Source organism: Sapajus apella, unplaced genomic scaffold, assembly GCF_009761245.1.
Source record: "Sapajus apella isolate SASKATOON/1434 unplaced genomic scaffold, GSC_monkey_1.0 scaffold113, whole genome shotgun sequence".
Taxonomy (NCBI): Eukaryota; Metazoa; Chordata; class Mammalia; order Primates; family Cebidae; genus Sapajus; species Sapajus apella.
Genome location: NW_022437053.1, coordinates 1,647,850 through 1,675,080, shown reverse-complemented (window position 1 = coordinate 1,675,080; position 27,231 = coordinate 1,647,850). Strand labels below are relative to the sequence as shown.

Below are 27,231 nucleotides of genomic sequence, written 5' to 3'. Positions count from 1 at the left end.
TAGAGTCAGGGTCTCACCATGTTGACCAGGCTGGTCTCAAACTCCTAGCCTCAAGTGATCCACCCATCTCAGTCTCCCAAAGTGCTGGGATTACAGGCATGAGCCACCGCACCCTGCCTGATTTTCTAACAGAGAATTTCAGAAAAAAAGGAGAACATTAAAGTATACAATAAAAGAAAACTGTACATATGCAGGCCAGAATTCATTCAAAAGGAATACTGAACATAGGCCCTGTCATTCAAAAGGAACAATTGCATTTAGGTAAATGATACAGTTTGACTCTGTGTCCCCACCCACATCTCATCTTGAATTGTACTGCCATAATTCCCATGTGTTGTGGTAGGGACCTCGTGGGAGATAATTGAATCATGTGGTGGTTTCCCCTGTACTGTTCTCATGGTAATGAATACAAATCATGAGATCTGATGGTTTTATCCAAGGTTTCCACTTTTGTGTCTTCCTCATTCTCTCTTTGCCTGCTGCCATCCATGTAAGGTAGGATTTATTCTTTTTGCCTTCTGCCTGATTGTGAGGCTTCTCAGCCACGTGGAACTGTAAGTCGCATTAAAACCTTTTCTTTGGTAAACTTCCCAGTCTCAGGTATGTCTTTATCAGCAGTGTAAAAACAGACTAATACAATAAGTTGGTACCAGTAGAGTGGGGCGTTGCTGAAAAGATACCTGAAAATGTGAAGGCGACTTTGGACCTGGTAACAGGCAGGGGTTGGAACAGTTTGGAGGGCTCAGAAAAAGACAGGAAAATGTGGGAAAGTTTGGAACCTCCTAGAGACTTGTTGAATGGCTTTGCCTAAAATGCCGATAGCTATATGTACAATAAGGTCCAGGCTGAGATGGCCTCAGGTGGAGATGAGGAACTTGTTGGGAACTGAAGCAAAGATGACTTGTGTTATGTTTTGGCAAAGAGACTGACAGCATTTTGCCCCAGCCCTGGAGATTTATGGAACATTGAACTTGAGAGAGATGATTTAGGGTATTTGGTGGAAGAAATTTCTAAGCAGCAAACATTCAAGAAGTGACTTGGGTGCTGTTAAAAGCATTTAGTTTTAAAAGGGAAACAGCATAAAAGTTTGAAAAGTTTGCAGCCTGACAGTGCAATAGAAAATAAAATCCTATTTTCTAAGGAGAAATTCAGGCCAACTGTAGAAATTTGCAAAAGTAACAAGGAACCAAATGTTAATCCCAAGACAACGGAGAAAATGTTTCCAGGGCATTTCAGAGGTCTTCATGGCAGCCCCTCCCATCACAGGCCTGGAGGACAAGGGAAAAAAAGTAGTTTCATGGTCTGGGCCCAGGGTCCCTGAGCTGTGTGCAGCCTAGGGACTTGGTGCCCTGCGTCTCAGCTGCTCCAGCCATGGTTGAAAGGGGCCAACATAGAGCTTGGGCCGTGGCTTCAGATGATACAAACCCCAAGCCTTGGCAGCTTCCACATGGTGTGGAGCCTGTGGGTACACAGAAGTTATGAAATGAGGTTTGGGAGCGTCTGCCTAGATTTCAGAAGATGTATGGAAATGCCTGGATGTCCAGGCAGAAGTTTGCTGCAGGGGCAGGGCTTTCATGGAGAACCTCTGTTATGGCAGTGTAGAAGGGAAATGTGGGTTTGGAGCCCCCACACAGAGTTCCTACTGAGGCACTGCATAGTGGAGCTCTTAGAAGACAGCCACCATCCTCCAGACCCCAGAATGGTAGATTCACTGGCAGCTTGTACTGTGCACCTGGAAAAGCCACAGACACCCAATTCCAGCCCACTAAAAGCAGCCGGGAGGGAGGCTGAACCCTGCAAAGCCACAGGAGCGGAGCTGCCCAAGACCATGGGAATCCACCACTAGCATCAGGGTGGCCTGGAAGTGAGTTGCCAGGCAACACTTCCTGAAAGATGCTGGTCTCTAAGAAATATGATTGGAACAATTGGGACCTCAATCATTTCCAATTATCCAAATTGCCCCAAATATAAAGACAAAGACAATGGATAGATTTTTTTCAAGCATGCCATAAATCAGAGAGCTTATCTGTTATGAGCTCTTTTGAATAGGGTTTTGAATAAAATGATTGAATGTCAAAATCCAGCCAAAATAGAAGTGAATGAAAGTACAGAGCTTAGTATAAATGGGTGGTAAACCTTGGATATGTGCAAACATAAAAATAAGACAGGCCATTTGCATATATTTTAGTGGAAGTATGTGATGTAAATGATGTAAACCTTGCAAAAAATATTATAACTTAGGAAGGTCTTTGGCTGGGTGAAGGAAGTGGATGTATGAGTACGTAATGGCCTCATCTTTCTTAGCAAAACAGTTGATGATCACTATGTTAAAGAGGCTATTTTTAAAAATTAGGGTTATAACTTTAAGTCTTTTTATAATGATGTTATCTTTAGAACAATCATTTTGGAAGACTTCTCTTATACTAAGAACAATTTCTCTGAAATTTAGCAGTTCTTTCTGTTTGGCTGTCTTGTCTTTCCTTTCCTTTCATTATCTTTGTAATGAAAAATATGACTTACCGAATGCTCAGTCTGTTGTGGGCATGGAGAGTACCTGGTGAGCTGGCATTCATGCTTGGAGCATCCTTGCAAAGCAACAGGCGTTGCTATGGAAATAAAACAGATCAAGTTATAGAGGGTTGGGGGTGAGATGCGTCTCAGGAAGGCCTCTCTGAGTGGTGCTTGGATAAGACCCAGATGCTGAGCTGGAGCCAGCCTGGAGGAAGGAGCAGGCTTCAGTGTCCTGAGCAGGAAGGAATCTGTTTCAGAAAAAGAACAAAGCCTTTGTTCAGTGTCCCTGCTTTGCTTGTGCCCTAGCACGTGATCTGCCTAGTGGCTAGTGCTGTCCCCTACTCTGCTTTTCATGCCTTGTAATGCTAAGACTGTGTCTTAGTCTTTTTGCCTACCTAACCAGCCTGTAGGATTGTCTGGAAGATGTTCAATTAATGTATAAGGATGCATGTATGCATGAAGTAACCCTCGAATGAATAGATTCTTTGAGGGTGTCAGGTTAATGACATATGACAGTTTATGCCATGAACTGTTTCTTGTTTTTAAGTTTGACATTCTTGAAGTTGACCTGCTTTTGAGAACACAATGAGATCCACATTTTCCAGCATGGGATTTAGGCTGCTGCTGAGGGCTCATGACCAGGTAGTTCTAGTTTGATATTCTGGCATCCTCCTGTGAACCACATGAATTTCTCTTCTAAGAGATTTAGGTTCTAAGGTACACGTGCAATCAGAGAAATGAAGTTCACAGCCAAGATCCTTGTCTATATTTGTTTGAGAAGAAAATAATTTGAGATATTTCCATCAGGTAGGTTGAGGAGGCAATGCCCTTTGAAAACCTTGAGTGTAATGCTTTTGCTAACTTTATGCTTACCTATTCTTTGCTGTAAGGATATTTATGTAACAGATATGGCGACTCTCAAAAACAGGGTAATGGGTAATTTTAGCTCTTTTAAAATAAACGTATCCTCTTTATTGGCAAGATTCCTTGGTATGGGAGTCTGCATTTTGACAATCAAATATATAGGTTCGCTATTTTGTTTAAGCAGCTGTGATTTACTGGCTAACATGTGGAATGCTCCCTCTTAAGGCCACACCCCTGGAGGTGGAGCAAAGACACATCCTCCTCCCTGGAAGTCCAGCTTAGTAAGATTGGTGGGAGGTCGCTGATGCTCCTACCTGTGTTCAAAAGAGGTGTCCTGGGGAGACATGGAGGAGCAGGGCTCTATGTGTGAGGTATTTTTTGTCTTTGAAACACAGGCCACAGAGAGGCTGACAAAGTTTTCAGTATGTAGCTGGAGCTTTCTTTGAACATTGTTCTCCAACCCCTTGAAATCCATGCCCCACAGGCTGAATTTTTTTGCCCCATTTTACTCTCTTTAGTTTTACATGAAACCATACGTCTTGTGAGTTTTATTCAGAGAATTCATAAAATTGAGGATGGCTTTTTAACTAGCTATGGTCTGTGGGGATGGTAGAGTCCTCTGTTGGGGTACATAGCCTTCCTCTCCACTTTGAGGTCAAGTCTGGACAAGGATATTCCCAGAAAGGTGTGTTACAGTGCATTTCCACAGGGATTTTCCCTCTTGGTCTTGAGGGTTCTTCCTGGATTAGAGATGAAGTCTCTTCAGGCTCTACAACTGCTGATCTCTCTTATGTAAGAAAGTCCCGGCAACTGACACTTGCAGCGTGCTATTTAAAGGAAGTTTTCTGTGAATCTCTTTGCAAGTGAAGAGAAGCGTTTCTAGTTATTTATGATGTTTCTTCTCTTCCCACGAAGAGGCAGGGTGGCCAGGCTGGGGGTGCAGGCCTGCATTTGAATCACAGTCCTTCCACAGTACCCACTTTGTGACTGGACCCTCTTGCAACCTGTTTCTCAAATGTAGACTTGGTACACTGGTCGAACTTCTTGTTTTCTTTGTTGCTTCTTTGTTTCCTAATAACAGAAACTAGAGGGAACTGGAGAGCGGGACCCATGATGCCCAAGGATTTCCAGTCAGGTGCAGCCGTGTCTAGGGCGTGCTGGCCCCCGGAGAGCAGCACTTTGGGAAGCGCAGGCCTGTGTCTGCCTGCATGGCTCCATTTCTCACTGTGCCACTATGCCATTTTCTCTCTCCCTGCTGAGTTCCTCATCCACATGGGAGCAGATGACCACCAGTAGCTTCCTCACTTCAGAGAGCTACCACTGTATGATACCAAAAGACCAAGAGCAAGAGAAAAAAATAGTTACATTGGACCACATCAAAATTAAAAACCTCTGTGCCACAAATGCTACCTTCAAGGAAGCAAAAAGACAGCTCACAGAATGGGAGAAAATATTTGTAAATCATATCTGATAAGGAACTCATATCCAGAATATATAAAGAGCTCTTAGAACCCAATAATAAAAAGACAGCCCAATAAAGAATAGAAAAGACACTTGACTAGACATTTCTCCATAGTTGACACATAAATGGCCAATAAGCACATGAAAAGATGTTCAACATCATCAGTCATTAGGACACACAAATCAAAAACAGAATAAGACAGCACTTTACATCCACTAGGATGTGTAGAATCAGAAACACAGACAGGTGTTGACAAAGAGGTGGAGAAATTAGAACTATCATATATATGTTTCTGGTGAGAATATAAAATGGTACAACTCTTTGAGAAACAGTTTGGTAGTTACTCAAAAAGTTAAACATAGAATTTCCATATGACCCAGTAATTTCACTTCTAGGAAGGAGAAACGAAAACATGCTCACACAAAAACTTGTACATTAATGTTCATTATTATTATTTATAATAACCAAAAAGTAGAACCAACCCAAGGCCCACCAACTCGATGAATGGTTAAATAACATGTAATATACACTGGCATATTGTATATTGTGTTATTATTCAGCAACATAAAGCAATTAAAAAACTCATGTGTGCTACAACATGATTGACCCTGGAAAATGTGCTAAGCAAAAGGAGCCAGTCACAAAAGACCACATGTTTTATGACTGCATTTATATAAATGCCCAGAATAGGCAAACCAACAGAGACAGAAAGTAGACTCGTGGTTGCCTACGGCTGGGGGCCTCGGAGGGAATGGTAAGTGATTGCTGGTGGGTGCAGGGTTTCTTTCAGGGTGATGAAAATTCTCTAGAGTTAGATTGTGCTGATAGTTGCCCAATTCTGTGACTATATGAACAAGCATTGAACTATACACATTAAATGGGTGAATTCTATGGTAAGTGAAATATATCTTAATAAAGCTGGTTAAAAAATAAAAATTTACAATTTAAAAAAATAAAAAGAATCTTTCAGCCCTGATTTCAAATTCCTGGAGAATGACTCTGGTCTAGCTTATTGGAGCCAACCACTGGATCCGGTGTTGGGTCCTGTTATGAGAGCACAGCTACCAGAAAGTGGTGGGGCCAGGTCTCTGTGAAGCAGGCAGGCTATCCTCATGCATGGACACATATTGCTGTCTCTGCCCAAAGGCTGTCCATGCATGAGGATAGCAATAGTGTCTCGTTACTAGGATTAAAATAAATAAATGCATGGGAAGCATATAGTACTGTGCCTGACACACTATACATGTTGACTATAATGATCGTATCAATGTCACTTTACATGGGGAAGAATTGTGAGTTATCTCATACAAAATATAGCTCAAAAATGTCAAGTGATTATCTCAACCTAAAGGAACCTGGAGAGAAGTGCCAGGATAAAACAGAATTTAATTCTGACTTTATTATTTGGAATTTTGAAGGCAAATGGTATGTGGTTGATTGCTTAAGTGGGATACATCTATATCTTATGTTTTTAAATATATAGACTTGAAGTTGTCTTATAGACAGTCTCAGTTACTTTTCAGTAGTAATTTATATACTCCATTGCCTGCTTGAAAGATAATTTACTGATTTCTGTGTTTTGCCATTATTAGCTTTCCATTGTTGCTTCCTGTGATGTGTGAAGTATTAAGTGGTTGCCAGCAGAAGCAACTAATAAGAATGTTTAAGGATGGAGTGGCACAAGAGTGGGCTTTCTTTAATCAACCTTTGCATCTGACACTCAGCACATGAGTTTTATTCACCTTCTTAGTTGCCATGCGAATGATACCACTTCACAGTGTGGAGGTGAGGATTAAAAGGACTAGATATTTAAAAGGCTTGTATACCTAGGTGATAATCACAAAACCATAAATACTGTGATTATGATTTTGATAATTACATATATCAAATATATTTTATATATTTATGTAAATATTATATATAATTATATATTACATATGGCATAATATATAACTACTTATATATTACTTGTATGTTATATATAATATATTTAGTATATGTTACCTGTATAAGTACTTACATGTAAGTATATAAGCATATATAAGTTTATATGAAAATGAAGTGGTTTTGAATTCTACAAAGATGACTTTAGAAAAAAATAGACTACACAGATAGACAAAATAAAATACATTGGAATTTCAAAATTCCATATTCCCAGACAACCAATGTTAGTATCTATCCTTCCAGATTTTATTTATTTATGGCCCTACAAATATATGGATCACACTAGTCATATTCTTCTCTCTCTGAATGTTTACTAAACATCCATGTGCATTAATAATGCAAATCTACATTTTTTTTTTTACTTTTTGGTTTTTAGATAAGTTTAGACTTGCAGAAGACTTGCAGAAAGCATGCTTACTTTCCTCTCTGTAGCACCCAACTATTTGCAGCCTTCTTGAGCTCATCAGGCTTTCCCAGAACTGTCATATTCTTTGTTTTTAGGTTTTATTTTTTCCCCCTAAGCCATTTATCCAATAAAAAGAAACCACTGGGCTTTTATTCCTCTCACGATTTATAACAACAGTTCAAGCTTCTGCCCTTCATTAGATCCTTGCCTTTAAAATGTGATTTTCTAGGTCAAAGTCCATCCTTGGTTTAATTGCTTATTATGTGGAGATGAGAAGCTATTTCATCTTCTAACCTGATAAATCTCTATATGTATGGAGCACTCATTTCATTTCTGCTTACAGATTGGCTAGTTCTTTTCTGAGCTCATCTCTTTCTTGTATCACCTTGCCAAACCCAGCCATCAGTGACCCTCAGTCCCACAGGACTGACATTTTGTCCTCCACCTATTCTCATAAAGTAGAGGATCTGCCCCAAACATGCTCACAGGAAATAGTTTTACCAAACTCTCTCCCCAGCCCATGATACCAGGACTATTTAAATTATTTTTATTTTTTTTACAGCAGCAGACCACTAGCAGATACCCATTTCTGTTATCAATCACCTTGAGTTCTGTTATGCTTCAGTAATAAACAACTTCAAAATCTCAGCAGTTTAGAAAAGCTTATTTCTTACTTTCATCCCTGGTCAACAGGGGCTGTCTTGCTGCAGACCAGGAGCAGCCACTGCATAGTGGCTGATGGAGATAGGAGTGTGGGAGGTGAGGCCATGGCTCTCAGGCTGCCACCTGGAAGAGGCACATTATCTCTCTGCCCACTCTTTATCAGTCAAAGCCAGGCCCACAGCCTCACTTCAAAAACAGGGAGGCCACTGTCTCCCTTCACCTGGAAGCAAGGAAGCCATACATACTTGGTTAGTAACACCTGTGACTACCGTAATAACCTTTTGTCGATAATTTTAGTAGTTTCTGTTTTTTTGTCTCTATAAACAGAGATGCAATGAACATAATCTTTTCTCCATACCTCTTTGTTCCCGTCCTTTTATTTTCCAAAGATAAAGTTATAGACTTGTTAAAATGTTTGGCATCAAGGCTTTTGCTAGCATGTGTAGTGCCTGCCTAGTCCATTCTCCCTGCTATAACAAAATCACTTAGAAGAAGTAATTTATAAATAATAGAGATATATTTCTTACAGTTCGGGAGTCTGAGAAGTCCAGTTTCAAGACACTGGCAGATTCATCGTCTGGTGCAGCCTTGCTCTCTGCTCCATAGATGGTGCCTTGTTGCTGTCTCTAAGTTTGGGGGAGATGGAAGGGCAAATGGGATGAATGTGGTGTCCTCACATTGCAGAAGAGATGGAAGAGGGGGAAGCTCTCTGACGGCTCTCTTGGAAGGGCATGCATCCCATTCAGGAGGGGGAGTCATGACATAATCGCCCCCAGAGGCCTCAGCTCTTAATACCACCCACCTTGAGGCTTAGGTTCTCATCTACGAATGTTGGAAGGATGCATGCATAAAGCCACAGCAGCACCTCTGTGTACAACTTGGAGAAAGGCAGGTGGGCAGCAGGTTGGTATGAATAACATGATGCTCCTTTGCATCCAAGACCAAGGGTGTGGGTGGTGGCTGGATTTCAGGCTCTGCTGCCCCTCGGCCTGATAGGGAACACAGGACATCACCTTAGTTGTGGGCAGGACTTACCAAAAACCCAGGAAACTTAGGTGTTCCCATCTAGAGTCAATCCATGCTTTCAGAAATTAACAACATGTCCTGACTTTCAGAGCCCACGGGAGAACAAAAGCCTTGGGTTTTTCAGAAATCAGCAAAGGAAAGACCTAAAGCAGAGACATTTATTCTATAGATTTCATTCTAGTCTGTTAATTATATTGAATTTCTGGATAGAACACAACAAAACAGAAAAATGTGACTAAAATGCACCTAATCTCCTGGTGTTTGATTTCTCAATTGCAGAAGGGCATCTGCCTTCCTTAGAATGAGGGTTTTTTTGTTGTTGTTTTTGTCAGTCCTGACTGCAGTATGCTTCTCTGAACTTTGAGCAGAATCTCACTGATAAGCCATGAGTGGTGGGGAAATGATCTAGGGTGGTGTAATACAAACAGGAGAAACTGGTTGTGTATAACTGTCTTAAATTGGATGAAATGCATGGACAGCAACAGGACCCACCCAGTTGAAATATTTGGACCTTTAAAGCCTGCCAAGCAGAGCACCCAGGGAAATGGTGCTCATAGACAGAAACCAGTTCACCGCCTCAGCATGATGAGAGTGTGCTCTGTCTCTGGGGAAGCTTTCTGTTCATTATTGTTGTTGAATGCGTACGTTTGTGTGTCACGACACAACTCACAAAACAACCCCCATGGGATTCCAGTGCTGTGCTTTAGGTAGGATGATGGCCCATGGTGGGAGAGGCCCCCCAGCCTGGCTCCAGCCCGCTCCCAGCACCTCATAGCCCAGTGCTCTGTTTCCAGGATGGACCCAACCATAGGCCAGAATAGCTGGTCTGAGGATCTTTGCAAAGTGAACTTGCACAGTTCCAGCCCCTCACAGGCTTTGGTGGAAGACCAATGGCAGAGGGGTCAGAAACACTGGATGTTCAATGAACTCAGACACAAATTAGCTAAGTGACCTTGAGCTCGTTCCTTGCTGGGTAGATGTTTGCTCATCTGTAAGACAGAATGATGGTACATCATCCCAGCCACCCTCGGGGGATGGCTGTGATGATCAGATGGGAGAACAGATGCGAATGGTCACTCACCTTTGGGACTGAGGAGCTGACAGTGGCTCTGGTTTCTGCAGCAGTGTCCTACTGGGAGCCCTCTGATTCACAGTGTCTGCTTGGGCATGTTGCTTTCCCTGCTAAAATCACAGGTCTGTACTTAATTGCTCCTGTGGCCACAGCAGTGCAAACATCCTGGCAGGTGGCGATTTGGAGGGGAATTTTCACATGGATTTGTGCAATTGCAAATTTGGGTACAGGACCCTAGAGGGCCATGGAAGCAGCAGAAGAGTTGGGGAGTTCTATGTGCCTCTGTTAAGGGGCAGGGAACCAATGTTGAAGAAAGCCAGTTGCCTCTTTGCAGCAAGCCTGGGGTTCGAGAGTCAGGGAAGGTGGCAGGGACGATGCGGAAGCTTCAGGACCCTGCCCTAGGATTTCATTCCAGTCATGGCAAGGCGGGATATTTACTAAGAGCTGGTGTATAATGAATAGATGCTTGGCCCATATGTGCATAAATTCATATCTATGCAAAAAATAACTGCTCAGTAAACATGAATAGAGCATCCGCATGATTTTTAGGCTGGGCGCAGTGGCTCACACCTGTAATCCCACCACTTTGGGAGGCTGAGGCAGGTGGATCACTTGAAGTCAGGAGTTCAAGACCAGCATGGCTAACATGGTGAAACCCTGTCTCTACTGAAAATACAAAAATTAGCTGGGTGTGGTGGCCCGTGCCTGTAGTCCCAGTTACTTGGGAGGCTGAGGCAGGGGAATTGCTTGAACCCAGGAGGTGGAGGTTGCAGTGAGCCAAGATTATGCCACTGCACTCCAGCCTGGGCAACAGAATGAGACTCTGTCTAAAAAAAAAAAAACTTACTGCATGGTTTTTAAATTCCATTTTCTTAAATATTAAGGTGCTTCTTTATGTCTTAGTATCCCTGAATTTAGGATGTGTCACATGCACAGGGCTGCAGAAGGCACAGCCCCCAGTGGTTATCATCAGTGCCATTGGTGGGATTCCCAGCTCTTCGTGGCATTCAGCTGGGCTGACTGTGGGGCCTCTTGTGGTGGGGCACATCGGGGGATGATTCCACCCAGTGAGTTGTGAATGGGAGTGCTGTGTGTCAATTCCAGCTGAAGAGAGTTGTTGACACATGATCCTTTAGAGCACCCTTGCATAGCCAATGCCAGTGTTTGGGGTTGTCTGCTTCATCAGCCGCCAACCCAGAGAGAGGGGTTGTAGAGCACAGCCCCAGGCTGACAGTAATGCATGCTTAGCATGAGTGAGAAACAAGCGGTTGTGGGTATGAGCCACTAGGGTATCTGCTGGTCTATTTGCTAACCCAGGGTGACCTAGTCTACAGGGATTGATGCTGTCACTATTTCTATTTTTATTTTTTATCTACTAGTTCTTATCATTCTGATCATATGTCTTAGAATGAAGGCATTACAGTAATTCCTCTGGTGGTTTTCCATATTCCCAGTTAAGGAATCTTTTCAAGCATTCTCAGGTACACGTAAGTAGAGCCTCCTGACTTGTCCAGGTGTCACTGCGGAGGCAGGAATTGGGCTTGGATATTCTAGGAGATTGATATTTACAGAAACATTTTGAAAACTAGAAAGCTTTGTGAAATGGTGAAACTGGAAGTTTCCCAAGTTATGTTTCATGATGTTAAAATATCTTCCATTACAAAATAAAGGTTATTTGACTCAAAAAGCTTAGAAAATGTTACATACTATCATTTTTTTCTTAAAGATACATGTTGTCCATTAGCATGTCAAAGGCTTTCAGAAGGCCTGCAACATAGAAGTAGTTTATTTCAATGGAATCCAGTATTCTTCAAACTTGTTTGAACAAAGAATGTCCTCCCTTACCCCTGACCTCCCCCACACATTTATCAGACCCAGTGTATATGGGAAGGGCAGGACACGAATGTGGCATTTGCTGAATCTTAGAGCAGTAGAATAGTGCTTCATGTCAGAAAGCTATATGGTGTGTCATGCAGTAAATCATTGTGACCTAAGACACTTTACATAATTACTTCCTTTTCTGGTCTTTTAAGCGAAATTTATTGGGTTTCTGCTGTACAGAAGCCTAACAATGCTGGATGGTAGTGAGTGGAATGCTCTGTGCCTGATCCACGGACCCAGGTATCAGCTTCTGCATCAGCAACGGCATTGGCATGGAGAGCGCATGCGTATACCTGCACATGCTTGGCCTGGGCCATTACCTGCTGAATGGAGCTCTGTTAATATGAGGCCGGGGATCTCTGCTGAGCACGTGCTACCGGTGATTCCCGGACTCCCAAGTGTTTGAGAAGTGCCACACCAGATGTCTTCCTTCCACCTTCCCTGTGTTTTGAGTTGGGTTCTGAAAGTGGCCAGGGAAGGGCCCGGCCTTGAGAGTCCATCCTGAGGGAGAATATATGATGTGGCATGACCTCACACCTGTGCCTGTGGAGCTTAGTGCCCTTAGAAATGACAGCGAAACCCTATATTTTAGAAGATGTTTATCACTTGCATGTTAAGACCAAGGGTGCTGAGGACCAAGGGGAGACTCAGCCTGAGGTGTGTGGCTTAGACGAGCAAAGCTCTTCACATGATGGATAGATCAAACCACACCTGCAGCTCTACCATCTACTTGGGGTCATTCTGAGGGGCAACACTATTTGAGACAGCAAGGAATGGGAGCAAGGGATGGGGATACTTTATGATATGGCTGGAGTGTTTAGTCTCTTGGATGCCTTTCATTGCAGCCATCAGTGGGAGGGTTCTTGGGGCCCAGAAATAGGCATTCCATGAGGCAGGTCTACTGGAATTCGTTCAGGCACCAAAAAGAGAGATTTGGCTCTTTTCACTGGCCCATGAAATAGCTTCAGGACTTGCATTTTCTTAGAAGCTATTAACCATCACCTGAAATTTCTCCCAAGGCTGTTTCTTCTCTCCTCCAGCAAGGACAACTGTAAATGAGGCAGAGTAATTTAAATTCTCTCCCTTTCACATTCAAATTACCTCAGGGTGGCTGATGTGGCCACCCTTGGAAGGCCTAGCTGAAGGGCAGTTGATTCCTGCCTGATTCCTGCAAGTCTGTGTGGTGAGCTGGGAGGCCTGCGGAGGAGTGTGGAAGCCCTGGGTGGGCCCCTGAACGGGGTCAGCTGCGGCGTTCTGGTTAGGATGGCAGTGGATCCAGGACATGGTTGGAAGATGAGGCCCACGTGATGCATGGATTGAGGCTGTGATACTGTCAGAACCTGGGGTTCACTTGCAGAGCCCCCTTGTTTGTTAATGCCCCCCCAACCCCTGCTGCTTCCACCAGTGCAGAAGGCCTTGCTCTGGTCAGCACCTGCCCTGTCCTTGGAAAAGCTGGGGAAGCAAGGCAGCAGTGACCAGCGTCCTCCCACAGCCCCAGCCTCTCTCAGGTCTCCTCAGGGGTGGACTCCAGTGAGAGTGAAGGTGACCACTCCCACTGAATGCAGTGAGTGAGTGAGTGAGTGAGTGGTCACTGTTGAGCATTCTGTGGTCAGCTCTATGTACAGCTCTGAAAGGCTGGTAAGAAAAAGCAGGTTGCCCTAGTCCAGAGAACATGGTGTTCCGGCCAGGCGGACTGCCCACAGCAGGGCCTGGCCAGCTGGCAGCACTGGGCGGGTGATAGCCCTCACTGTGCTCTGTGTCCTCTCTACAAAGTGAGGATGGTGAGGCAGTTGTGAGGGCGAGAGGGAGGCACCTCTCTACTGCCCTTTAACCAGCACCTGGAGCCCCAGGAGTGCGGTGGAGATCCTGCTCACTCCTGCAGCTTCTCTCTGTGTCCTTTTCCAGCCACACACACATGCACATATGCACACACACCCCACAGATGTCATACATGTACCCATGCACATACATGCACACCACACTGCACATACCTACACACACTATAGCACACATACACACACCACACATGCACAGACACATACACCCCACACCATACCCCACACACATGGAAACACATACATATCACACACACACCCCACATACCACACATACATGCACTTACATACCATGCACATACACACCATGCCACACACACATATCAAATCAATCAAAAGGTCTCAATAATTCATTTTCTAAACATCTCTCCCTCTGTCTGCCTCTTTCCATTCTTACTGTACTAGATGCAGCCATCACTGTCTCTCCCTGGCTAGAAATATTATTATATTTTCCACAAACTGTCATTTAAATGCCCTTGATAGTGGGGACTGAGACAGAGGTTGAATCCATGCACCTTCTCTGCAGTACCTTATCTGTGTATGATTTTTGTTCTACTCACTGTGGCCCCTCCTGCTCCACAGGAGATCCTGGACCCTGCTTTGAGACTTCTGATGCAAGGTGCACTGCTTCACAGGCACACAGTCCAGGCCCCCAGTGGCTTGGCTTTGCACCTCATGGACTGGGGACTTTCTCATCAGAGAGCACCCTGCGTGGCCCTGCTGGGTATACTTTAGGGCTCAGAGCCTCCTGTGCATGGAGACCTGAGCTGGCCGATACCACAGAGCCAGGAGAGACTGATTTTTAGACAGAATTCCAGAAGGGGCCAGCCTAGTCCTTGTAGTGCCCAACAGTTATTTTAGAACCGTTATTCAAATGGCTCCTTCGAGCAGCAGACATAGCAGCCACTGGCATTAGTTGAGGTGGTTACCTTAGCTTGGGCTGCCATACAAAGTACCGCAGACTGGGTGGCTTAAACAGCAGTCATTGATTTCCTCACAATTCTGGTGCCTGAAAATCCCAGACAAAGGTGCTGGCAGGGCTGGTTTCCGGTGAGGGCTCCCTCCTCAGCTAACAGACAGCTGCCTTCTTGCTGTGCCTACACCTGGCCTCTTTTCGGTTGCATTCATGGAGCTAGAGCCAGTCATCTTTGGTGTCTCTCTTTCTTCTCAAATGCACACAAATCCTCTCGGTTTAGGGCCCCACCTTTATGACCTCATTTAAACTTAATTATCTCCTTAAATGCCCTATCTCCAAATGCAGTCATATTGGTGGCTAGGACGTCAACATAGGGATTTTCAGGGACACAATTATGTTCCTGACAGTGGTGAAATTTTCAGTGAGGCCCCACTGCTTCTTCGGGTAGGCTCTTGCCCACCTTTGCACCTTCTGTATAAGCAGACCCAGCTGCGTACAACTATGAGTGTGCTGGGCTGCGATGCAGAGGGACCCCACTGGCCTCCCGTAGCACCCTTCTCCAGCTGCCTGAAGAACTGCACCATCTGCACCACCTTGCAGCCTGACCCTGGTTCCACAGAAGCCTGGGGAAGATCTGGCTGTGAGTGCCTTGCACTTACCACTTCACCTCTCCAGGCATGTTTTCTTATCTCTGAAGTGGGGAAAACACACTCACCTGGTAACAAGATGTTAGTGGGACCAATTAGATAAACTTTGTGGAAGTCTTTATTGCACTAAGAAACAGTTATAAACAGGAATGAATTGTAGCTGTAATCACTGAATCATTGATGTGGATAAATAAAGTGCATATGTGTGTATTATTTAGGAATCTGGTCAGGCTCAAGTAACAGAAAAGTGACCAATGAGTAGCTTGCTTTTCACTTGCAAGGAGTCTCAAGGTTACTGGCTTTGGTATAAAGGCTTGACCTGTCTGGGCTGACCTCAAAGTTTCTAGACCGCATGGCGACTAGAGTGGTTGCTGAAGCACTAGCCATTATGTCCTAGTTCAAGGGAAGAAAAGCTGGTCAGTACCAGCTGCTTCTGTTTTATTAGGATTGCAAACACTTCCTGGAAATATGCTGGGCAGGTTTCTGCTTAGGTTTTATTGGCTGGAACTGGGTTTCTGCTTAGGTTTTATTGGCTGGAACTGGGTTTCTGCTTAGGTTTTATTGGCTGAGACTGGGTTTCTGCTTAGGTTTTATTGCACTAGCACTAACTGCAAGAGAGGTAGAGAAAGCAGGAAACAGTATTGTCACCATTGTCTTACAGTAGTCTATATCCATTAGCCAACGCCAGACCCAGTAACCCACCGCCACTGTTCAAGCCAGGTTCTGATGGGAAGGCAGAAGAAAGGGAGTGGCACTGGGTAGACAGCAAAGGATGGTCATGTCTCTCTCAGGATACCCTTTACTTCCAAGAGCTGGAATTCAGAACTGCCAGTGGTGAAAGGATACCAGATTCTCTTACAGGAACGTTCCTCGGTGTTCGTAAAAAAAGTGGTACCAGAGATGCAAGTAGAGATCAGGGTTTCTGCTGGTGTGAAGTCAGGTGTGAATCTAGTTGGAATGGAGGTGCTGGAAGCTGGCCCTGCAGTCTGCCCTGTGCTTATGCCCGCTTCCTCTCCTGTCAGAGTCTGTCTCACGGTCCCGCAGGCACTTGTTGGTCCCTTGGCTTCTCAGTGATTTTGCTTTTCACTCAATCTCCACTTTGAGCAATTGCCCAACAAGTTTAAAAAGGAGAAGCAGGAGCCACACACAGTTACACAATTAAAAGGATGCCAGCCGTAGCCTCACCTAGCCTGGGTGGGGCCTGGGCAGCCGGAAGTGGGACTCCTTCAGTCCAGCCCCGTGGTTCCGTACTCCAGGCTTGTCTGCCGAATGAAGTCCACACCTTGGCTCTGCAGATGTGAGGCTCATGAGGGAGAATGTACATCTTGTTTCATCCTTTTGTCTATTCTCACTGGTGTGAGAGCTGCTGTGGATGGTGCCTGGAGAGGCCTTGGATCATGCTGTCTGGAGCAGCCAAGAACATGAAGCAGAATGGATGTCATGCTCTGGCATCCTTGAAAGGGAAGTGCACCAGGGTCTCTTATGCTCAAACTTCTAAGTATGTAAAACAAGGGCCTAGGTAAATGTGGAGAGTGACCCTGAGGCCAGGACTGACCCAAAAAGAGGGGGTGTCAGGAACAACAATACAACTCAAGCCCATGCTGGACCTCCGGATCCTTCTCTTTCCTGAGAAGCTTGTCATGGCTCATGCTCTGGAAGTGCTCATGTGAATGAGGTCTGTGCTGGGGAAATGCAGTGGGTGTCAGTTCTGAAGCTTGGTTGTATTTCAAGAAGCCCAGTGCTCCACACAGGGGCTCCTGTAATGGAAAGGCTGTGCTGCTCGAGTAGAAAGATGATTTTGCTGTTTTATTTCTTTGCTTTGACAGTTCATCCTGGCACTTGCTGATGGCGTGTCAACTCTTGAGTTATGTTTTAGTTGAAACCTTGTGAAGGAAAAACCTAGTGGGAATTTGTGTATGTGTGTGTGTGTATGTGTGTGTATTTGGCATTTGTTAGCTCAATTGTGTAACAAAATATTATGTGTTTGGGTTTTCTCTCTTCTGGCCCCTTCTCTGTGTAAAAGTACTACATGCTCTGAGTATTGTCAGCTTCAACAGGTAAATGAAGCTGGAACCTATTGGTGTCAGGGAAACTTCCTCAAGGTTATTAAATACAAGAGACAGCCTCTTGGTAACAGTGGCTCTCTCAACTAGGTGATTTCCCCTAAATTCTTGGGAAGAGTTCAGGTCAACAGCCTGTGAGTTTTCATTGGCGGGGGCAGGATGGTATATGATTTCCATTTTACTTCTTTAGGAATGAAAGCATCTTATCAAAATAGCACACTCATTCCTGGAAGACCAGCTCCAGGGGGTTCTGCCGATGGTTTTAAACCATCTCAGGCAGACAGGTGTTACTGAGCATAGCTGTAGTGTTAGGCAGGGATCCTGAGTCCACCAAGTCCTCTACAGGCTCTACTTCCCAAACTCTTCCTCTATAATCCTGCCAGAACTGCAGCTGGGGATCTTAACTGCCAGCTCCCCAACAATAGTAAGCCCAGATAGGAGACTGGACATGTTTTTGCCTTTCCTGTGGCATCTCTTGTGTGCAAATTGGGGGCAAAGAAAATAACATGTAAGAGTTTAATGAAAGGAACTTAGAATTAAGAATGTCATTAAGTGCATTCATCAGCTTTAATGACTTGTAGTAACTCCTGTACTCACCTGTCTGAGCCCTCTTCACAGGTGTGTGTGTGTGTATGCATGCATGCACACACCCGGGAGCAACACATGCATGTCCCTGTGAGACTCTGCCTCTTAGACATGGCAGTGAAAACCTTGGGGCTCATCAATGGGGAGACCTAGTGTGAACCATAGCCATTGTGGGCAGGTTACTCAGCCTCTCTGAGGCTCGATTTCACCTGCAAAGTGGAAACAGTATTATTGACTCTACTGAGCTTATAAGGGGATTCAATGAGGCCATGTTTATGAAAAGACTAGTATATTGCCAGGCATATAGAAACTGGCGAATAAAGGAGAATTGAACACATTGAATTGAAATGGCCCAGAGGGTTACAACATCTCCAGATGGGAAAGGGAAGGGTGGTTGGGTGGCACATGTGGCCAAGGCCACCCCATTTCTTGGAAAAGTGAATGACCACACATCCCTGGGACGTCATGCTATGCATTGGGGGGGACAGTGGCAGAGCACTGTGTGTCTGCTGCCTTCATCCCCAGGGTTGCAGTCTGTGGTGGATGCTCCAGAGGCAGGGCAGGGAAGGCAGAATACCTTTCCTGTGAGAAACTCACTTCTCCTGCTTACCATTTATATTGGATTGTGAAATGCTCTGTGGGCACTTTTGTTGGTAATATATTTTGATAAATTCTCTCTTTTTAGCTAAAGGGAACTGTTTTCTATACATGTTCCTGGACAAGAGGTGTTGGCTCTGCCTCTTGATGGAGGGACAGTGGCTAAAGGATGGGATGATCAGCCTTTGACCCCCAGGACCAGCAGTGGTCACCAGGGGTGCTTGTTGGCTGTGCAGCAACCCACTAGACCCTCCAGGAGGGTCCGTGTGGAAGGATGGAGTTTAAATAAAATTTTTAATAGGCCTTTTTAATCACAGAAGTCTTGAATGCCCAGCTCAATATATTAAACAGACTACATTCTATGTTGACTCATTTTCCAGTGATCATAAGAGGTTGGCTTGTATGATCTCTTCTTAAATGTGTTGCCGATAACATTGGTAGCCCTTCTGATTCATGAGGAATCTCTCATTAGTGCAAATTTACTTCTTAAAGGCACATAAATGAAACTCTAGGGAAAAGTCCTGTCCAGAGATGCACCAATTATTGCAAGATGAGCCAGGTGTTTTTTGCCTTGAATGAGACCCAGAAAATAGTGTCAACTCAAGCAAAAATCTTACCCTAATGCTTAACAGTACAAAATGATCTTAGTTTTCCGGACTGAGTAAACCTCCAGAGGTTTCAGGATTAGAAGTTGACAAGAGGTTTACATAAAACTCTTGAATTTTATTGCTAAGATGATGACAGATTAGTTGGAATGTAATTCCTCAACTTGTAGAAAATGTACAGATATTTAAAATGTATCTTGATATATTTCCATATAGAAACTTCCCTAAAAATGTGTTTTAAATAATATGGAATCGTGGACATTTTGCAAAACCACAGTGCCTTAAAAACATTCATATTATTCTTGTCTCTTCCCATGCTTGGTTGCTGAGAGTGCATTTTAGTTGGCTTGTGTTAATTGATTAAATGTAGGTATCTGTACATTTGCACATTTTTGTTGGGTTTTGGAGGAGGAAGATCTCCAGAGACCTCAAGCTGTCTCTTAGCTGTCCAGCTTGAAGCGGGAGTCAGGGACCTCAGGGAGCTCCCTGTGCAGAGCAGCACATCTTCTCCTCCTGCCCTGTAACTCTCTTCTCATTCATCTGGAATGAAGTAAAGGCACTGAATGTGACGTCAGTGGGGCTTAGGTTTTGCCGGTTACAAATCTGTCAGTTCCTACATGTGCCTCTGTCTAAAGACAGGCACATTTTGACATGCATCAGGCCCTTCCTGCATACAGGGCCCTGTGAGGTAGGCTGGTATCCCAGGCACTCTGTGGGCCCCAGGGAGGGTCAGGAGGAGCCCAGACCTGTCCTGTGCCAAGGTGCAACTACAGGAGCCTGCCAGTGCAGCCAAGTTGTCCAGCTTTCTAGGTTACCAGGTTGCTTATACCTGCCTTTTCTTTCCATTTCATTGCAAATCAGGCTCACTACTCCTTGAACACTTGGCAGTCTCTGGGCTGGTGGGCCTCTGTAGTGCTGTCCTCCAGCCTTCTAACAGGCCCTGGACCCCACTGGAAAACTAACTCACTTTACCTGTTGCCACTGCTGGGGCTGTGTGTATCTGGTGGTCGGGCAAGAAGAGGCCAAGGATGGCTCCTGGCAGTTCTTTGTTCAGGATGTCTGGCCAGCTGAGGAGCCTCTGCACACAGTTGCTTTCTGAAGCCTATCTTCTTCCCTGGCTTCTCAACACGATGCCTGGGACAATTATGATGTTATTATGTGCTGTGCCCATTATTTCTTTAGCAATTGCTCTGTACATGTTGTGAACAGTTCTCCTAGAGCTCAAGGAAAATAGCTCAGTGACACTTAAAACAAAGTGGTCTATACAAACACAGGATTTAGCTTTGTTCCAGGTGGGTTGGCTTGAAACTTACCACTTGTCATGGGTGCGTCAGCAGGTGATGTCCAGCCCAGGTTGGTGGTGTTTGTGGAACCCTCACAATGACCACTTCTCTGGGGAAGGAGAGTTTCTTTGGCTCCATCTGGAATGGCTGGGATTGGGCCTCCCTGCCCCGCCCCTCCATAGCACAAGAGAGGTGTCAGTTTCTGAAATCTGTCATCAGTCACTGCACCAGCCTTCAGACTTGTGAAGTCCAAGGGCAATGGGAGAATGAGGCAGAAATTCCCAGACCCCTCACATTGCTACCTTCTGATGTCTACATGGAGGAAAAAGGGGAAGTGGGGGTTAGTCCCTGGGGAGGAGTTGGGCCAGAAAGGAGGAGAGAGCCAGCCCTGAGCTTCAAGGAGAGGTTCCTGGGTCCCTCTGAGGACATTCTAATTCAGGGGGCCTGGGGGGCCTGGGTGTTTCCAGTGAACCATATAAAAGTAGGCACTCCATCAGAGCTGTGGTTTTACGGTTGTGTCCAAGAAGTTTTCCTGGACATATGTTGGTAGCAATGCCAGGGGGAGCTGCCTCTTCCCATTGCCCCATACATTTTCTCTTTAAGGTACTTTATATCTTGAAATTGTGTTTGTGCAATTTCAGTTAAAGAAAGGGTCTGTTCCTTGAAGGTTTGGAAGCCATCCTGCGGAGTTAGGGGTGAGTAGTAGGTAAAGACTGAGGGCTACATAATGATTAAATTAATTAACTTGAAGCTAGACCAAATGTATTTTATCTCATCCCCCTCTGCCACCTTCTGCTCCCCTGGAGTTTAGGGAGGTGTCTGACTTACTCACCAGTAAGGGGATTAAGCTTGTCATCTGGTATCATCACCTTGCTCTGAAACCACAGGGAAGGAAGCTTAGGCTTTGCAGCAGCTATGCCCAGCTGGGTCGAGAATTTATTGCGAATTCCATTATGTATCCTGAAAGATGTACTTGTGGGTAGGGCCTCCACTGGCTTTTCACCTTGTCCCCTACCCCACCAGCGATGTTTGCTCTGGAGGTCACTGCATTAGAGTGTTCCTCTCAGATGGTCACAGTGGAGGGCACTTATGTGACTCACTGCAGCTATGGAAACTTTCTGAGAACAGGGCAACAGACCTCAGACTGCCAGTCTTCGGAGTGATAATGAAAAGACTGTGACTTTAGCTGTGGGGCTCAGCAGCACTTACGGAAAAGAAGTGGAGTCTGCGCTCCGTGGGGAGCTCCTGCCAGCTGAGGACTTGAAAAGGGTGCTTCCCTGGTGTTCTCAGACAAGGGTGGAGGCACCTCTAAGCCTTCCTGGACAGCTTGGTCACAGGACAGAAAGTCTTGGTGGTGTATATGCTGGAGAATTGGAGCCATCAGTGTCTTGGGGATAATAAGAAACAAACTTAAAATATATAATTTTTAAGAAATGTTTTGAGAATGGGGAAGAAATGAAGAAAAGATGATATTTTAGCAAATAACTGTCTTTTTTTTTAAGTATGTTGAAGTGATATAGACTGATACAGCAAGATGTTTTTATTCTAGTGCCCTGAGCAGCAGGCAGTGTGTCCTGGAAATGTTAAAATGCCATTCCTGGTCTGGACTTTGCTGCTGAATGACCTGGGCATCTGTCCCCTTCTCTGGGACATGATTATTGGTTATGTGAACTAGTGGTTTTCAACTGTGTTATTTTCATTTGTCTGGGAATGCTCCGCTCAAGTAAAGTCATACTCACAAAAGTCAACAGACAGACCTGCCCCTTGATCCTTCTCTCCCTTGGCCAAAAGGTCACTTAGAGCTGCCCAGAGGCCTGGTAGAGTCTCCTGACTGGGTGAATTCGGGGATCCCTGTCCCTTCACGTCACTATGGAGCCTGACAAGCCTCAGCAGTGTTTGCACCAACTCTCAGTTGGGGTTCAATTCAGGCCTGAAGGATTTGACCTGAAGTAGTCCTTGTAGTATTTTTATATCAAAGAGATGGTAATTGCCTTTCAAAGGCTGAGTAAAAAAGGAAATGACAATAAACTTATTTCTTAATTTTTTTCTATAAAATAAGCCAGTCTGTTAAAAAAGATATGAGACGTTAAATGTACCTCAAAGCATTCTTAATCCCACATCTCCAATGTGCTATTGCAGGACTGAATTTTAATAACATCAAATTGACTCCGTAAGTAGTTACTTATAATCTGGATATCAGCATAATGAAGTATAATGTGGTAAGAATGAATATTATTATACCGTATGTGGTGGTTAATACGGAGTGTCAACTTGACTGGATTGAAGGATACAAAGTATTGACCCTGGCTGTGTCTGTGAGGGTGTTGCCAAAGGAGATTAACATTTGAGTCAGTGGGCTGGGAAAGGCAGACAGACCCTTAATCTGGGTGGGCACAATCTAATTAGTTGCCAGTGAGGCTAGAATATAAAAAGGCAGAAAAATGTGAAAAGAGAGCCTGGCCTAGCCTCCCAGCCTATGTCTTTCTCCTGTGCTGGATGCTTCCTGCCCTTGAACATCAGACTCCAGGTTTTTCAGTTTTGGGGCTCAGACTGGCTCTCCTTCCTCTTCAGCCTACAGACAGCCTATTGTGGGACCTCGTGATCGTGTGAGTTAATAAACTCCCCTTTACATATATATATATATATTCCATTAGTTCTGTCCTTCTAGAGAACCCTGACTAATACACCTTATTTTGGGGGTTTCATGTAAAATCCACAACAAAATCGAAGGTAACTGCACTCCTGGTACATGGAGCTTGCAGGATACTAAAGTAGTGTCACTTGAGTGTAATGTGTGGACACATACACCACGTGCATCAACTATGCTGGGTAATGACGGTTTTTTGCATCAGTCTATATAAAAATATATAAATAAAAAGCATATATATATAATTTTACATTTATTATATTTATACTGATGGTGTATTTATTTTTATTATTTATTTATGTGAAAAATCAGTCACATATCATAGGTTTACGATTTAAAGCCATCCTGATTTCTCTTGGCTTTTAGTGATGGATTGAAAGTAATTTAATAGTAAATCTCATATTTCTTGCATACACACATACAGCACAATGTAGAAATGTAGCAGAAACAAGCTATTCTAACACCCACCAGGTAGATGATGTTTCTTTTAATGTGTTTTGTTTTGTTAGTACTTTCAAATGTTACTGTTGCACCAAAAATGCAATTTTATGCATTTAGAGAAAATGCCTCTGTGTCTGAGGTGTAGTGCCCACTGCCGGCCTGGATGGCGGCAGCTCAGAGCCAGCCCAGGGTTCACCCAGAGCCTCTGCGAACCAGAGGGGCTGGCTTCCGGGAAATTGTTTTCTGAGGCAGCCAGGGCCCCATACACCCGTCAGGCTGGGAAAGTTGAGTTCATGCAGTTGCTGGTGCTCCACTAGACCCCAGGCCAGGCCAGCTCCCATGAGAGTAGCACACCTATCTCTGCCTTTGCACCTGGCCTCCCAGCTGCCTGGGGTTTGAGGCCGACTCAGCTCTGCATGCTGGCCCTGGCACACATCCTCCTGCCTGTGCTGAGTGTTGAATGTGCTAGTGATTGTTCATAGGACTAATTGCAGTGTGGAGTTTCTGGGGATATCTGCTTTCCAGAACAATCGATGGAAATCTGATTCTGCTTTTTTTTTTTAAACGAGCCTGCCGGATAATGCTGCACATTAAGCTGCGTGTGTGCTTTCTGTAGGTTGTTGTTTTCTGCTTCGTTTGTTGGTTTGTTTCTGGCCCAGCATGCAGATACATGGGTCTCAGAGAGCATGCCTCTGAGACCCTTGGAGGGATGCCCATGTGCACGGCAGGGGCTGCAGGGAATCCACAGCAAGGTGGGACCTGTTTCTAGACACTGCCATGGCAGCTGTCAGCAAGAATCAGCAAGGCACAGCCATCTCCCTGTCAGGGGTCTTAGAATAAATAAGAAAAACAAACAAAAATGCTGGGGCTCTTTCTCCTCCACTGTGAACTAGGTGCAGTATCGCCTTCCCAGCCTCTCCTTCTGCTCATTCTGGTGGTGAGAAGCTCTGTACCCAGAGGACCTGAGAATGGGAGGCAGGATGAGACCCAGACCTGGCTCTAAGCAGCAGAGCATGGGAACTTGGGGCTGCCAGGAGTGACCAGGGGACACCCACTGTAGTAACCAGCCACAGAGGCCATTGGGTAGGCCGGCTTCCCTGTCTTCCTGGCTGCATTCCAATGGCCCCACAGCATTCTGGGGAGTCCCAACCTTCAGGAACATACAATGAGCTTGAAGCCCAGGATCCCTGATTGGCTGCTGGCAGAATACATGGGGGTGGTGAGACCGTGGGCCACCAAGACCCTGGGCACAGGTGCCTGGCCTCTCCTTGGCTGGACCAAGGTGCACCTATCTGGCTGAGCCTCAGGTACAAGAGTGCAGCCCCCCGGGCTCTTTGCCTGGGAGCAGAAACATGCTGAGTGTCCAGGTGAGCCCAGCCTGGGCTAGTTTCCAGGCCTTGAAGCTCCCACTTGGTGAGCTGATGTTCATGGGAGGACTTCTGTGTTCATATTCCAGGGTGAGTTTTCAGTGCACGTTGAGTACCCTGTGTTATTCATGATCATCTTGCCACAAATGGGGTGTGTGCTCCTAATGTCACTGCCAGATTTCTGCCTGAGAAGGCTGCCTTATGCCAGCCCTCTTACTCCCTACTGTTTCTGTCATAATAAACACCCTTCTTGCTTTTGTGTCTAAAGTGTGGTTTCAGTGATTAGAGTATAATGTGTGGTTCTCCCCATTCACCTGAAGGAAAGTTTGGGCTGCATGTGAAAAGATGTTTAACTCACTGGTGCTTCCCCTGTATCTTCAGCCCTCTGTGCCACCCCAGCCTGTGACCCTTGACTGAAGGGAAGCCCCATGTCCTGGGTCAAGCAGCAGCCAGGCATTGAGAGCAACTAGGTATGAGCCAGAAAGATCTAGACTCCAGCCTGTCTTAGCTCAGGCTTCCATAACAAAGTACTACAGAGTGGGTGGTATATGCAAGAGGCGTTTATTTCTCACAGTTCTGGAGGCTGGGAAGTCCAAGGTCAAGGTGCCAGTGGATTCATGTCTGGTGAGGGCCCTCTTGTTGACCTGCAGGTGAATGCCTTCTCACTGTGTCTTCACATGGTCTTTACTAAGCATGCACATGGAGAGAGAGGGGACAGAATCTCTTCGTAGAGGAGCCCTAGTCCTATCATGGGGACTCCACCCTTATGACTTCATCTAAACAATTACCTTCCAAAAGCCCCACCTCCACATGGAGGCATATCAGAGGTTAGGTCTTCAACATATGGAGGGTTCTGAGAGCAAAGCCAGAAACAGAGCAAAGCCAGAAACTTAGACTCTGTGTTAATGGAACAAGTGCTTGTTGTTGAGAAGTGACCACCAGCCTACATTCCCTTTACTGACAATCGAAACCTGCTGCTTTGTGGAAATGAAAGAAGGAAGATCCCTAGAGTAGAGGGGTTTGTGTTTTGTTTTGCAACCGAGATACTTAGAAAAAGATCACTCAGCCCACCCTAAGTGAGAAAACACCTCCACCCACCTAGCTTTTGGGTTGGCAGTTTAGCATCACATATCAGAGGCAGTGCAGGCCCCCACACTCCTGAGGTCGAGGGACATGACCCCAGGGAGGTACTGTCATCTATTAGGGCAGCTCAGAATGAGGAGCTTCTGGAACATCTTAACCGATTTATTTTGCTTATTATTATTATTATTATTATTATTATTGCTTTTCATGCTCGTATAAGAGTAATGTTTGAGGCTGGGCATGGTGGCTCACACCTGTAATCCCAGAACTTTGGGAGGCCAAGACAGGTGGATCACCTGAGGTCAGGAGTTCGAGATCAGCCTGGCCAACATGGTGAAACCCCATCTCTACTAAAAAATACAAAAATTGATATTTTGAAGGTTTTTTTGTGTCTCTATCTCCTTTAGTTCTGCTCTAATCTTAGTTATTTCTTGTCTTCTGCTGGCTTTTGAATTTTTTTGTCATTGCTTCTCTAGTTCTTTTAATTTTGACGTTGAACAATGAGAACACATGGACACAGGAAGGGGAACATCACACCTCAGGGACTGTCAGAGGTTTGGGGGCTAGAGGAGGGATAGCATTAGGAGAAATACCTAATGTAGCTGACAGGGTGATGGATGCAGCCAACCACCATGGCATGTCTATACCTATGTAACAAATCTGCATGTTCTGCACAAATACCCCAGAACTTAAAGTACAAAAAAAAAAATCAGCTGGGCATGGTGGTGCATGCCTATAATTCCAGCTACTTGGGAGGCTGAGGCAGGTGAATCACTTGAACCCAGGAGGCAGAGGTTGCAGTGAGCCAAGATCACACCACTATACTCCAGCCTGGGCGACAGAGTGAGACTCTCTTTCAAAAAAAAAAAAAAAAGTTATGTTTGAAAGCTCCATCTAAATATAAATATAAAATAAAAACTGGAAGCAGTGGAAGAGCATTGGGTCATAGTTGACTTTGTGGCTACTTTTTTCCTTAATGCTCTTTTACATTAATTATTTGTCTAACAATAGATTAATTACTTGTCCAACAATCATGATGATTAAATTTTGTGTCAACCGGGGTAGGCCACAATATCCAGATATATAAGTCGAATACATCTGAATGTTGCTGTGAAAGTAATTTTTAGATGAGATTAATGTTTGAATCAGAAGACTTTGAATAAAACTGATTACCCTCCTTAATGTGGGTGAACCTCTTGCAATTATTTGAAGGCCCAACGAAAAAAGACAACTTCCCCAAGAAAGAAGGGAATCAGTCTTCAGACCCCCTTCAGACTCCAGCTGCAATATCAGTTCTTCCCTGGGTTCCAGCCTGCTGATCTGCCCTGTAGAT

The 27,231-nt window shown here is 44.9% G+C and overlaps 1 protein-coding gene and 1 pseudogene across 2 annotated transcripts in view; both read left to right on the top strand.

The window, feature by feature from the left end:
- The window catches only part of OTUD7A (OTU deubiquitinase 7A), a 293,684-nt gene that overhangs the window by 39,560 nt on the left and 226,893 nt on the right, over positions 1-27,231 (top strand). The window lies entirely within an intron of this gene.
- The window catches only part of LOC116537717, a 42,573-nt pseudogene continuing 35,799 nt past the window's right edge, over positions 20,458-27,231 (top strand). The window contains exon 1 of the transcript XR_004263273.1: positions 20,458-20,841. The product of XR_004263273.1 is annotated as a myosin regulatory light polypeptide 9 pseudogene (transcript). The remainder of the gene's footprint in view (positions 20,842-27,231) is intronic.